At 36.4% G+C, this 10,557-nt stretch overlaps 2 long non-coding RNA genes across 2 annotated transcripts; one reads left to right on the top strand and one right to left on the bottom strand.

Annotated features, from left to right (window-relative positions):
- The first annotated feature begins 2,352 nt into the window (after window positions 1-2,352).
- On the top strand, window positions 2,353-7,668 carry LOC126816917 (uncharacterized). The gene is made up of 3 exons (XR_007678657.2): window positions 2,353-5,999; window positions 6,101-6,249; window positions 6,389-7,668. It is a non-coding gene; the product is annotated as an uncharacterized LOC126816917 (long non-coding RNA).
- Window positions 7,406-9,883, bottom strand: LOC126816928 (uncharacterized). The gene is made up of 4 exons (XR_007678671.2): window positions 9,691-9,883; window positions 9,146-9,247; window positions 8,766-8,888; window positions 7,406-8,485 (listed from the first exon to the last, which is right to left on the bottom strand). It is a non-coding gene; the product is annotated as an uncharacterized LOC126816928 (long non-coding RNA).
- Between the last annotated feature and the right edge of the window lie 674 nt (window positions 9,884-10,557).

Below are 10,557 nucleotides of genomic sequence, written 5' to 3'. Positions count from 1 at the left end.
AGACTTCTTTAGTATCCATGTTGGCAGAGGATCGAGGGAACATGATTTTGAGGCTGATCTCTGAATTGTTTCTCTTATCTCATCTTCTGTTGCTAGGCAAAAGCTCTCAAGCGTGCAACCTTCAAACTTTTTCTCATTGAATATGTTTGTTGGTTTATTTACACTGAGTCCTTGTCGAATGGTAGAGACTTTGTCGTGGAAAAATTCAGAAAATTGATCTGATAGGCTAGCATCATTTTGAACCGATGGCAGAACCTTTACTTCTCTTGGTTTTAGCAGACTGTTTGTAATTTTGTAGACTTCACGTGGATTATGCTTGTTTGATAACAGGCAGTCCTTAGTGAAGGATCGTTTAGCCAATTCAATTAAATTATTAGTGGTAGTTCGAGCCTTATTGTAAATTTGTCTGTGAATTTCCAGATTGGTTTTTCTCCATGTTTTCTCGGCTTTCCTGCGTTTAACCTTATGATCACGTATTTCGTCAGTGTACCATTGTTTATTAGGCCGAATAATGATTTCTTTTGTTTTCAGTGGAGCATGTTTTTCCAGTATTTTGGAAAGAACGTCATTATAAACATCCACTTGTTGGTGGGTATCCGGCTTGGTGGCAATGGTACTCAGAAGTAATGAATTATTAATATCACTTCTAAATTTATCAATGACTTTGAATTATTTAAATGCGTTAATCATTCGGAACTACTTTTCGCCGTGTATGGAGAAATAGTCAACAGTACGCACTGGTTAATTAAAAGATCGTTGTCAGAAACATAACGCCAAGAATAGTTTTGTGACTTGTTCCCAGAATTTTAGAAAGTCGGCTCTGGTGACCATATATTTTATTTATGTATAAATAAATCAATGATAATTGATTACATGTGTTCCTTTATTGCCGGGGTGGTTTGGTATAAATTCCGACGTGAGATTATATTTCTGTGTGACTGTCCTTGACCCAATTAAAGCCGATCAGCATTTCCATATCGTGTTGTTATTAAGTGCTAAAAATAGCACCACTTTCTCCGCGTGAAAAATGACCGGCTGGGAAAATTTTGAAGTGGAACCCCTGATTGGACGTATAACGTTACGACGTCACAGTGACGTAATTTGGCAATGTTTTTATACGTCCACATGAAAATATTGTCGTCGCCCCTGTCAGTCCGTCGGTCCGTCCGTCCACAATTGTTTGTGAACAGTCTACAGGTCCCAATTTTTATCTGATTTCAATGAAACTTGAAATACAGGTTTATCACCCTAAGATCTCGGTTCCTTTCGATAATGGCATGTATCGTACTGTAACTTCATGGATTATGGCCCCTGATTGTATGAAAAATCACGTTTTTAGCTTGTGAACACTGTAGAGGTCACAATTTTTATCCGATTTAGTTTAAACTTGAAATGTATGATTATAACCCAAAGATCTCGGTTCCTTTCGATATGCGCGCATATCTGAACGTAACTTCCTGAATTATGGCACGGATTGTACGTAAAATCGTGTTTTTGCTTGTGGACCCTATAGAGGTCATAATTTTTATCCGATTAACAAAAACGTACTAGTATATCATCGTTAAACCCTAAGGACGGTTGAGTTCGAATTTCGTGAAAATCGGCCCAAAACTGACAGACAAAATGGCCACCGTTCGTTTTCAAATAGCGTAAAAATATGGTATATCAAGGTTGTGGACCCTATAGAGGTCATAATTTTTATCCAATTTTGTTGAAACTTGAAATATAAGTTTATAACCCAAAGATCTTGGTGCCTTTCAATATTCCCGCATATCGGACCGTAACTTCCTGAATTATGGCCCCTGATTGTACGAAAAATTGCGTTTTTAGCTTATGGACCCTATAGAGATCATAATTTTTATCCGATTTAAAAAAACGTATTATTATAACACCGTTACACCCTAAGGACGGCTGAGTTCAAATTTTGTGAAAATCGGCCCAAAACTGACAGACAAAATGGCCGCCCCTCGTTCTCAAATAGCGTAAAAATATGGTATATCAAGGTTGTGTACTATATAGTGTTCACAATTTTTATCTGATTTTGTTGAAACTTGAAATGTAAGTTTATAACCCAAAGATCGTGGTTCCTTTTGATATTCGCGCATATCGGATTGTAACTTCCTGAATTATGGCCCCTGATTGTACGAAAAATCACGTTTTTAGCTTGTGGACCCTATAGAGGTCATAATTTTTATCCGATTTAAAAAAACGTATTATGATATCACCGTTACACCCTAAGGACGGCTGAGTTCGAATTACGTGAAAATCAGCCCAAAACTGAAAGACAAAATGGCCGCCCTTCATTCTCAAATAGCGTAAAAATATGGTATATCAAGGTTGTGGACCCTTTAGAGGTCACATTTTAATCCTATTTTGATGAAACTTGAAATGTAAGTTTATAACCCAAAGATTTCGTTTCCATTTGATATTCCCCATATTGGAACGTAGCTTCCTGAATTATGGCCCCTGATTGTACGAAAAATCGCAATTTTAGCTTGTGGAGCCCATAGAGGTCATAATTTTTATCCGATTTAAAAAAACGTATTATTATATCACCGATAGACCCTAAGGAGGACTGAGTTCGAAATTCGTAAAAATCGGCCCAAAACTGACAGACAAAATGGCCGCCCTTCATTCTAAAATTGCATAAAAATATGGTATATCAACCATATAACCCAAAGATCTCGGTTCCTTTCGATATTCGCGCATATCGGAACGTAACTTCCTGAATTATGGCCCCTGATTGTACGAAAAATCACTTTATTTTTAGCTTGTTCTCTATCCATCTCTCGAAAATGTGGGCGTATCCTGCCTGGCAGCCGCTGGTTTTGATTCTTTGATAGCACTTTCCTATCTACCCGTAATACATTTATATCCCCCAAACTCATCCATTCCCGAGATATTGGTGTTTTAAGGTGCCAATGGCGGCCACATTGGATTTCTGCTAATTGTTGGCCATATGACGTTATGACGTCACAAGGAAGTCGTCTGGCATTGTTTTTCTAGTTCTTTGGTAGCACTTTCATATCTACTCGTTATACATTTACATCCTCCAAACTGAACCATTCCCGAGATATCAGAGTTTTAAGTTTCAATGGCGGCCATATTGGATTTATGCTAATTATTGGCCGTATGACGTCAATGAACGTCTTTTAGCTATGTTTTTCTGGGTCATCTGTACCACTTTCCTATCTACCCGTAATACATTTACACCCGAGATATTGGAGTTTCAAGGTGCCAATGGCGGCCATATTGGATTTATGCTAATTACTCGAAAATCTATCTTTTTATTTTGGGCGATTTTTGTTTGGGAGCCCTTCAGGGACACCTCTACCAGATTCCATCTAGAAAAATTCTGTTCTAGGTATCCACTCCATATGGGTTATCTTTACCCGACTATAGGATCTGGAAGAGTTGTTATATAACATACCTTTCTGGATGGCATGAGGTATTAGCCAATGAAACCATCTGTTACGGCGACTTCTTGGCGTGCCATGCATGGAACTGTGGGTAAACCAGTAAAGACGTCAACGCTGATTGATTAATCAGTGTCTGACCTCATAGGGTCAAAAGCGCTTGTACGACCCCTGACGCGACCTTTCGGTAAAACTATTCAGATCTTCATATAGTGTAGGCCATCAAAAGTATAAAAAAACGAAACGAAACATAGATCTGTATTTTAATCAGATTGATTTCAGTATAATACCCTAAACAACATCCCAGAAATGTTCCAAAATATTTTTAGTGGAATGGGATCAAATTGCCTAATTGTTTTGAAAATTTGACTTAATGGAATAACTAGGATATCAAATTTTCAAATTTGGTGGGAATTGTGTCTAACTAAACCCATGTTTTCGCGGCCAGGGAAGCAAATAAACACATTTTGAATATAATCACTTTATTACATAATGCACAATATATGCAAATTGACAGCTGCCATCAGTGAAAAACTTATTTTTCCCCCGAAATCTGAAACTCTTTGACTTAGCTCCATGAAACCAGTACCTACACCCATAATTTCAGGGTCAAGGGTACTGAAAAACACTAGGAGAACAGCACAGTTATATTGCATAATATAGAATGTACAAATTAGATACCTCAGCCATGACTGAAACACCCGTTTAGTCCAAACTAAAAAAACATTTGCAATAATCTGAAAAATCAAGTTCCCAGATCAATTTTAGCATGGTCAAAGAATGTAATAAAAGTATCTGTACCTCATTATGGAGAACATTTGACTGATGGCGTTAGTTAGAGTGGTTCAGGGTCAGAAGAAAATCCATCTGACAGATAGATATTATTTGGGGTTTATTATAACATTATATGAAAAGGCTTACCATAAACATTTCATTCATCAACAATTTAAATCTGGTCATGTTTGATTTTTAAGGATATAACCATCTGGACATGTGCTTTTAAACTGCTGAAAAAATGATCAGCTCTGTTAATCTGTATAAATATTATGTTTCATACTTACCTTTGTTTATATGTGTGACGTCACTTCCGCCTGATGGATCTCGCGAGAGATGCAAGATGGGAGTGAGATTTGGCAGTTGTATAGATGGCAACCAGAAAATAAAGTTCGTCAGAAATTTGAGTTGTGGTTAATTATCCAATTTAATAGGCTCCCATTCTCAAGGGAGTTAAATCTTAGTGACAAAACGAGTTAAAGATACATTCCCGTGTACAAACTAGGTGATTTGGTGATATATTTGGACTAAAAACATATTCAAACTAATTTATCCATCACAAATTTGCTTCAAATCCATCTGAAAGCACTGGTATCGTCGGGAAACCACATACGGGATAAAAACCTATTTTAAGAGTCCATGTTTGTCACGTGATTTGGCCGAGGGAGAATTCGTTGAAGACGACGTGTATCGCTGCATACATATCTGGACGTGTTGACCCGAGGTGGGGAATTTATGCGGCCGTCAACACAGATTACACAAAAAGAAAACGAACTATGGAAAGTGAAAGTTCAGTGGTAATTAAAATTTACTTTATTGTTAAAATTAAGATTCCTTCTTGTACACAGACGTCTGGAATTTGATTCGGGATTATTATAGCTTACCGAAAAAATCTTTGTCACTACACTAATGTCAGTTAACTTTTTTTATTTCTTTACGTTAATCTATCTAGTTTAAAAAACAAGAACAAATATCATGATAGCACTCTTTCATAACGCGATATTATAACTTGGAAGGGCCTGTCTGATAGAAATTCCTGCAATAGGCCTATATGGACATAGCTACTATTTTTTTTGGTTTGGGAGTATTCCAATTTTTAACACCTGTCCCTTAAAATAATAGATAAATTTTCATTCTTTGGTTTATTATTCAATGTGCACAAGACTGTAATGTAGACTTCCCAAATGCTCAATATTTCCTTTTGTAACAAAATTTATAAGATTATATTGATATATTTATTTTCAAGATATTCCTAATCAGGGGGCAGGAGATTCTAATATGTATGCTTTAGAACATAAGGTCGGTCATTGAGTTAAATGACATGGTGTCGATCCCACATGTGTGACATGTACGTGACACGAGTCGTCTGTCCAACCTTTGGGGTTTCTTCAACTCCTACTACTAAAGACTCAAACTTTTGTAAAAACTCAAATGTGCAAACAAATTATTGAAATAAAATTGAACCATGTTAGACCCAAATTAACTTATTGTGTGCAAAGTGGATTTTAAGCCTCATCTGCATCTATTCTTTTCAAACATATGTTCCTTATAATATCATCCATTGATAACAAGTCTGCAATTCGAAATACTCATTGTCTTGTTTCGAGGTCTGGTTCAAGTGAGGATTCTCCTTTAGCGGTAGCTCCAGTGGTAAGAAGTAGGGGCAGAGGAAGATACCGTTCTAGGGGCAGGGGTCGAGACACATGTATTTCTACATCAAGGGCAAAAGGCACACCAAGCAAAGCAGTTTTGGAGGAGGACAAACAAAGATTAGCTGGACGAATGGAAAAGAGAAGACAACAACTTATAGTAAGGTTTATACATTTTATTAAACTTTTAACAAATACCCTAGATTTAAAGGTGCTCAAAAATTTCCAGAGTAATTAAACAACACAACATTTTATTTACAGACAACTAACTATAAATGCTGTTGATACAAGACTCAAGCACCAGGTATAGTTCACCTGACTGGTGTGTTTGTAACTACTGTAGAGATGGAAGTGGATATAGAATGTGTTTGCTGTGGATGCCAACCAGCTTTTTGTATTTTCACATAATTGTAAGTTCAAAGCATTATAATAAATAAAAATTAGTATTCACAATAAAATCGTATGCATTTAGAATTTTTGTTATACAAAATACCGTAAGTAAACAAAACTATTTCATATTAAATATCTTTGTAAATATTTCTTCTGCAGGAAATGGATCAAAATGTTTTAGCCATTTCCAATGGTTACTTTAGAGATGTGATGGGTAGACATGGTAAACTACAACAAAACAGCAAGATATACAGCATACAGAAATTCCACATTTTGGAGGCATAGATATCTTGGTACCAGCATTAGAAGAGTTGTCCCAAGTTGTGTTACTAATGCGTATCCAACAAATGTTCCCTAGTGCAACTGGACACTTTATGCATTTTCGACACAGTAATAGATTCCAGTAATAGGGGTGAACCGGATAATCCAACTATCTACCTGTACGATTAATGATAAATATCTAGGAAATTCTAATTTTAACATTTAGTACAATTTACTATCCAAATCTCAATTTATTATTGCAAGAAGTTCCTTTGTTGGTGGAGGTGTCACAGCTGCACTCTTTCTTTTTATACTCCTGGGATCATCATCTGCAAGTTTATTGAAATACTTGAGGGATTGGACCCTGGTGACTTTTAATTTGATCCAGTATTCCAACCAGTATAGCAACCATATATTCATATTCTTTCTCAACTTTTAACAGGAACCACATTCCAAGTATATTGGGGGATCACGGTGGCTAAGTGGGTAAGGCGCTGGCTCGCTAGCCTGGAGGTCGGGTGTTCGATCCCTGCATTGGCCGAGAAAGTTCATCCAGATTTTCCGGCGTGGTTTCCCCTTGTCAGTGATGCAGGACGGAGGGCCTGACAAGGACAGCTGTCTAGTCATTCGGATGAGACAAAAAACCGAGGTCCCGTGTACACATTGGCGTGCACGTAAAAGATCCCTTGACAGTTGGAATTCGATGTAAGAGTAGGCCGTAGTGCCGCTGTCCGGGCAAAATTTCCCTCATAGCACACTGCTTGGCGTATGCCCGTCTTCATTAGCCCAGTTCGGAGCAAAACAGTAGGACGTTAAACCCCATTTCATTTCATTTCATTTCCAAGTATATTGTTCTTTTTTTTTAGAATACATCCTGTGAAATCTGTAAAATTTTGTAATATATTGTATTGACAATTAAAAAGAATATTTGGAATAACAAGTTGTATTTTGTTTTGCCAGGAATGCAGGTGGGCAGGGGGTTAGCACCCACTTGATACAAACTAGGTCATTTCTGGACTAAATAAGGTACCAAGTTGTCAGTAGCAGTGGGAGGAAAAAGGGGGACCCAAACAAAAGCCACGATGGATAGATAATCAACCCTACTCCATATCATGTCCTTGTGTCGCTGGTATTTAAAAATATTTTTGTAGCGTACATTAAATGAGCTAAATCGCTAATACTTGGGACCTAGAAGTTGACACAAATGGGTCACAGCGCATATAATAATGTAATATGAATGTATATGTAAACTGATTTACATTTAATCATTTCCCTTTTTACTCTTAATTTCAAATCAGGTATGTTCGGCGAAATACGCCAGAAGTCTCAATCAAATGACAATCTCTAGCATCTGGTTATTCTAGTCTACATAGTATTTATTGCGCATGCTCTCCAGATAAGAATATAACGTCACTGTTTGACATGATTTGTGGACTATGCCTAGCCTCGTTTTTCGAGTCCCTTATTACAAATAGCGCTGAAACGCATTATGGTACACGATTCGTGTACCAATGGTAAAATGTTTATTTTGTCTTAAATATTGGATATCAGAAGCCCATCTTTTCCCAGTAAGATCACAACATCAATGTTGATTTAAATTGACAAATAATTTGTGTTTTCAATGTCGAAGACTTTGGATGATATTGAGTTAGAGACTTAGCTTTTTTAAAATATGTTGGTGGCAGTTTTCTAATTCACCAGTATGATGTCTAAAATAAAATATCCTAATTAAAAGTCATAATTTGTCTCATTGGAAAAAACATTTAAATTTCATTGCATCCAGGCTAGTGAAGACACATTTAAAATTGACTCGAGACCAGGGACAACTCCAGTGAGATACGAAAACAATCATATTTCTATACTTGTATACGTACATTTAAAGACATTTCAAGTTGACCCTATCTTGGCTGTCAATATCATTGTCTTATCGATAAACATACAGTGGATCTTTATCATCACTACACAGCTTGATCATTTGAGGCATCTTCCGATATTCTGAAAAAATATATCAATAATTAATAGTAAGTGCAGGGGGACTGCACAATTACACAAAACAAGTCTACAGACAAGAAACAATACACAGAAAGCACAAACCTACATTAGATGTAAAATCTGGTATTAATTTGCATATTTACACAATCTTACAGACATTATGGATAATAAACTAATTACCACCTGTCATAGATAAAAAGCAGCACCATTATTCATAGACACTAAGCCATAATTCACTATGCTGGATGTAACTATTGTTGCAACTGCTTCGTTCAATACTTACTCAATGAAAGATTTGTCTGTTGCTTTTTCTTTATACATTGTACTCATAAAATGAGAGCAATTCTGCTTCCTGTGACAGTTGTTCAACCCCAGAAATACACGATTATAAGATGAATTTCCAGTCCTGTAATACAAAATATTGCTTATTATACATTCTGGACTGACCAGTTTAGAAATATTGACAGGTGTCCCTAGGATAGTATGTAATCTTGGCTCGTTGTCTGTCTCACTTTCTTTAATCAGAGTAAAATAGAATAGATAATGGAATACATTTTTGAAAATGAACAACCAAACAAAGGAATGGTGTTTTGCATTTACAACAAAATACATGTAGATCTACAATGAATATAAATAAAATAACTATATATTGCAATATCTTACGAAATTAGTAGGGTCACAACACTTATATTTGATGAACATGATGAGCTTGTGTCATGTAGAAGTAGAACTACCTCACAACTACCTTCTTTCTTGTGATGGTTCCTAAAATTTATAAATGCCTATTTTACTTATTTCATTATTTTATGAAGTTCTGGGAAGTACGGATATTTGTTAGTAATAATTGCATCAAAATTGTCCATTAGATACAGTCATGGACCTTAAAATATTTTAACTAGTCGACAGCCCTATGGTGAAAGAGAATTAAGTGGTTCACTTGGAATCACATGGCCCAAAAAGTGAAAAGAGTAAGAGTCAATGTTTAGTTTTTAGGTTCTGACATCTTGCAAACGAGAATCGTCGACCTCATTTGACAGCGAGTTCATAAATCAGCCGAGATAAAAACAAAATGCTCTTTAGAAAACAAACATTAACATAGTTCAATAATTAGGTCCCTATATCTCAAACGAAATCCACTACTACGTACGTAGTACCAGCCTTATCTGATTAAAAACTCGAAAGCAAAAGTAGAAGCCATTCTTACTTACCAACACTCAATTAAGCTTGTTTATATTTAATCGCTGTCCATTTACCATAAATATCAAAGCCTAAGTAATTTCTGTGATTATCCTCTGCCCATTTCCCTTTCCGCAGTTTAATCTCAGAATCTGTTGAACGTTTCAGTCTCTCATATTTTATCAGGCCCTCGCCATCACATTATCAACTAGTCTATGATGTACACAGAGCACTCCCAACAGCAATGACCGCATACAAGCTGCGCGCGCATCCCTTGACGTCACGCTTGAGGGTGTCCACTATTCGACAGGTTGTCAGTTAAGGATACCTTGACATTTTTGCCCAGTGCTTGCCCCATGGGTGTTTTTCAGGGAATCCAGTATTTTCCCTGTAAGATTGGATTTTTCTACTTTCCATACATACCAAAATTGGCACACATTTATTGGAAAAAAACACCCCTGGGAACCCATCTTTAAGGTTCTTGGTTACATTAAAGTTTGAAACTTTGCTCTGTAACGCATAATTTATTCGGAATTCTTCGGGTTTTTTTTAACATACTTCCAAAGGACGATAAATTTAACGCTTGTACGCATGTGCAGTTCTTAGTTTTTATATGGCCACATGGAAATGTGGTCGTATTTTGTCGTCGCTGCCGTTGGTCCGTCCGTCCGTCGTCCACAATTTCTTGTGAACACTCTACAGACTACATTTATCATCTGATTGTTTTGAAATTGATATATGTTGTTGATATTAGTGAGATGAAGAAGCCTATTTAATTTCAATAATTTCCATTAATTTCTTCTTGAATTATGGCCCTTGTTTCACTTTATTGCACCTTGTGAACGCTCTAACGACTAAAATTATCATCCGATCTGTATGAAACTGATGGGCAACCTTTC

The sequence above is a fragment of the Patella vulgata genome, chromosome 3, assembly GCF_932274485.2.
Source record: "Patella vulgata chromosome 3, xgPatVulg1.2, whole genome shotgun sequence".
In the NCBI taxonomy this organism is placed as follows: Eukaryota; Metazoa; Mollusca; class Gastropoda; family Patellidae; genus Patella; species Patella vulgata.
Note: the sequence above shows the minus strand (reverse complement) of the source record. Positions and strands in the feature narration are given on the sequence as shown.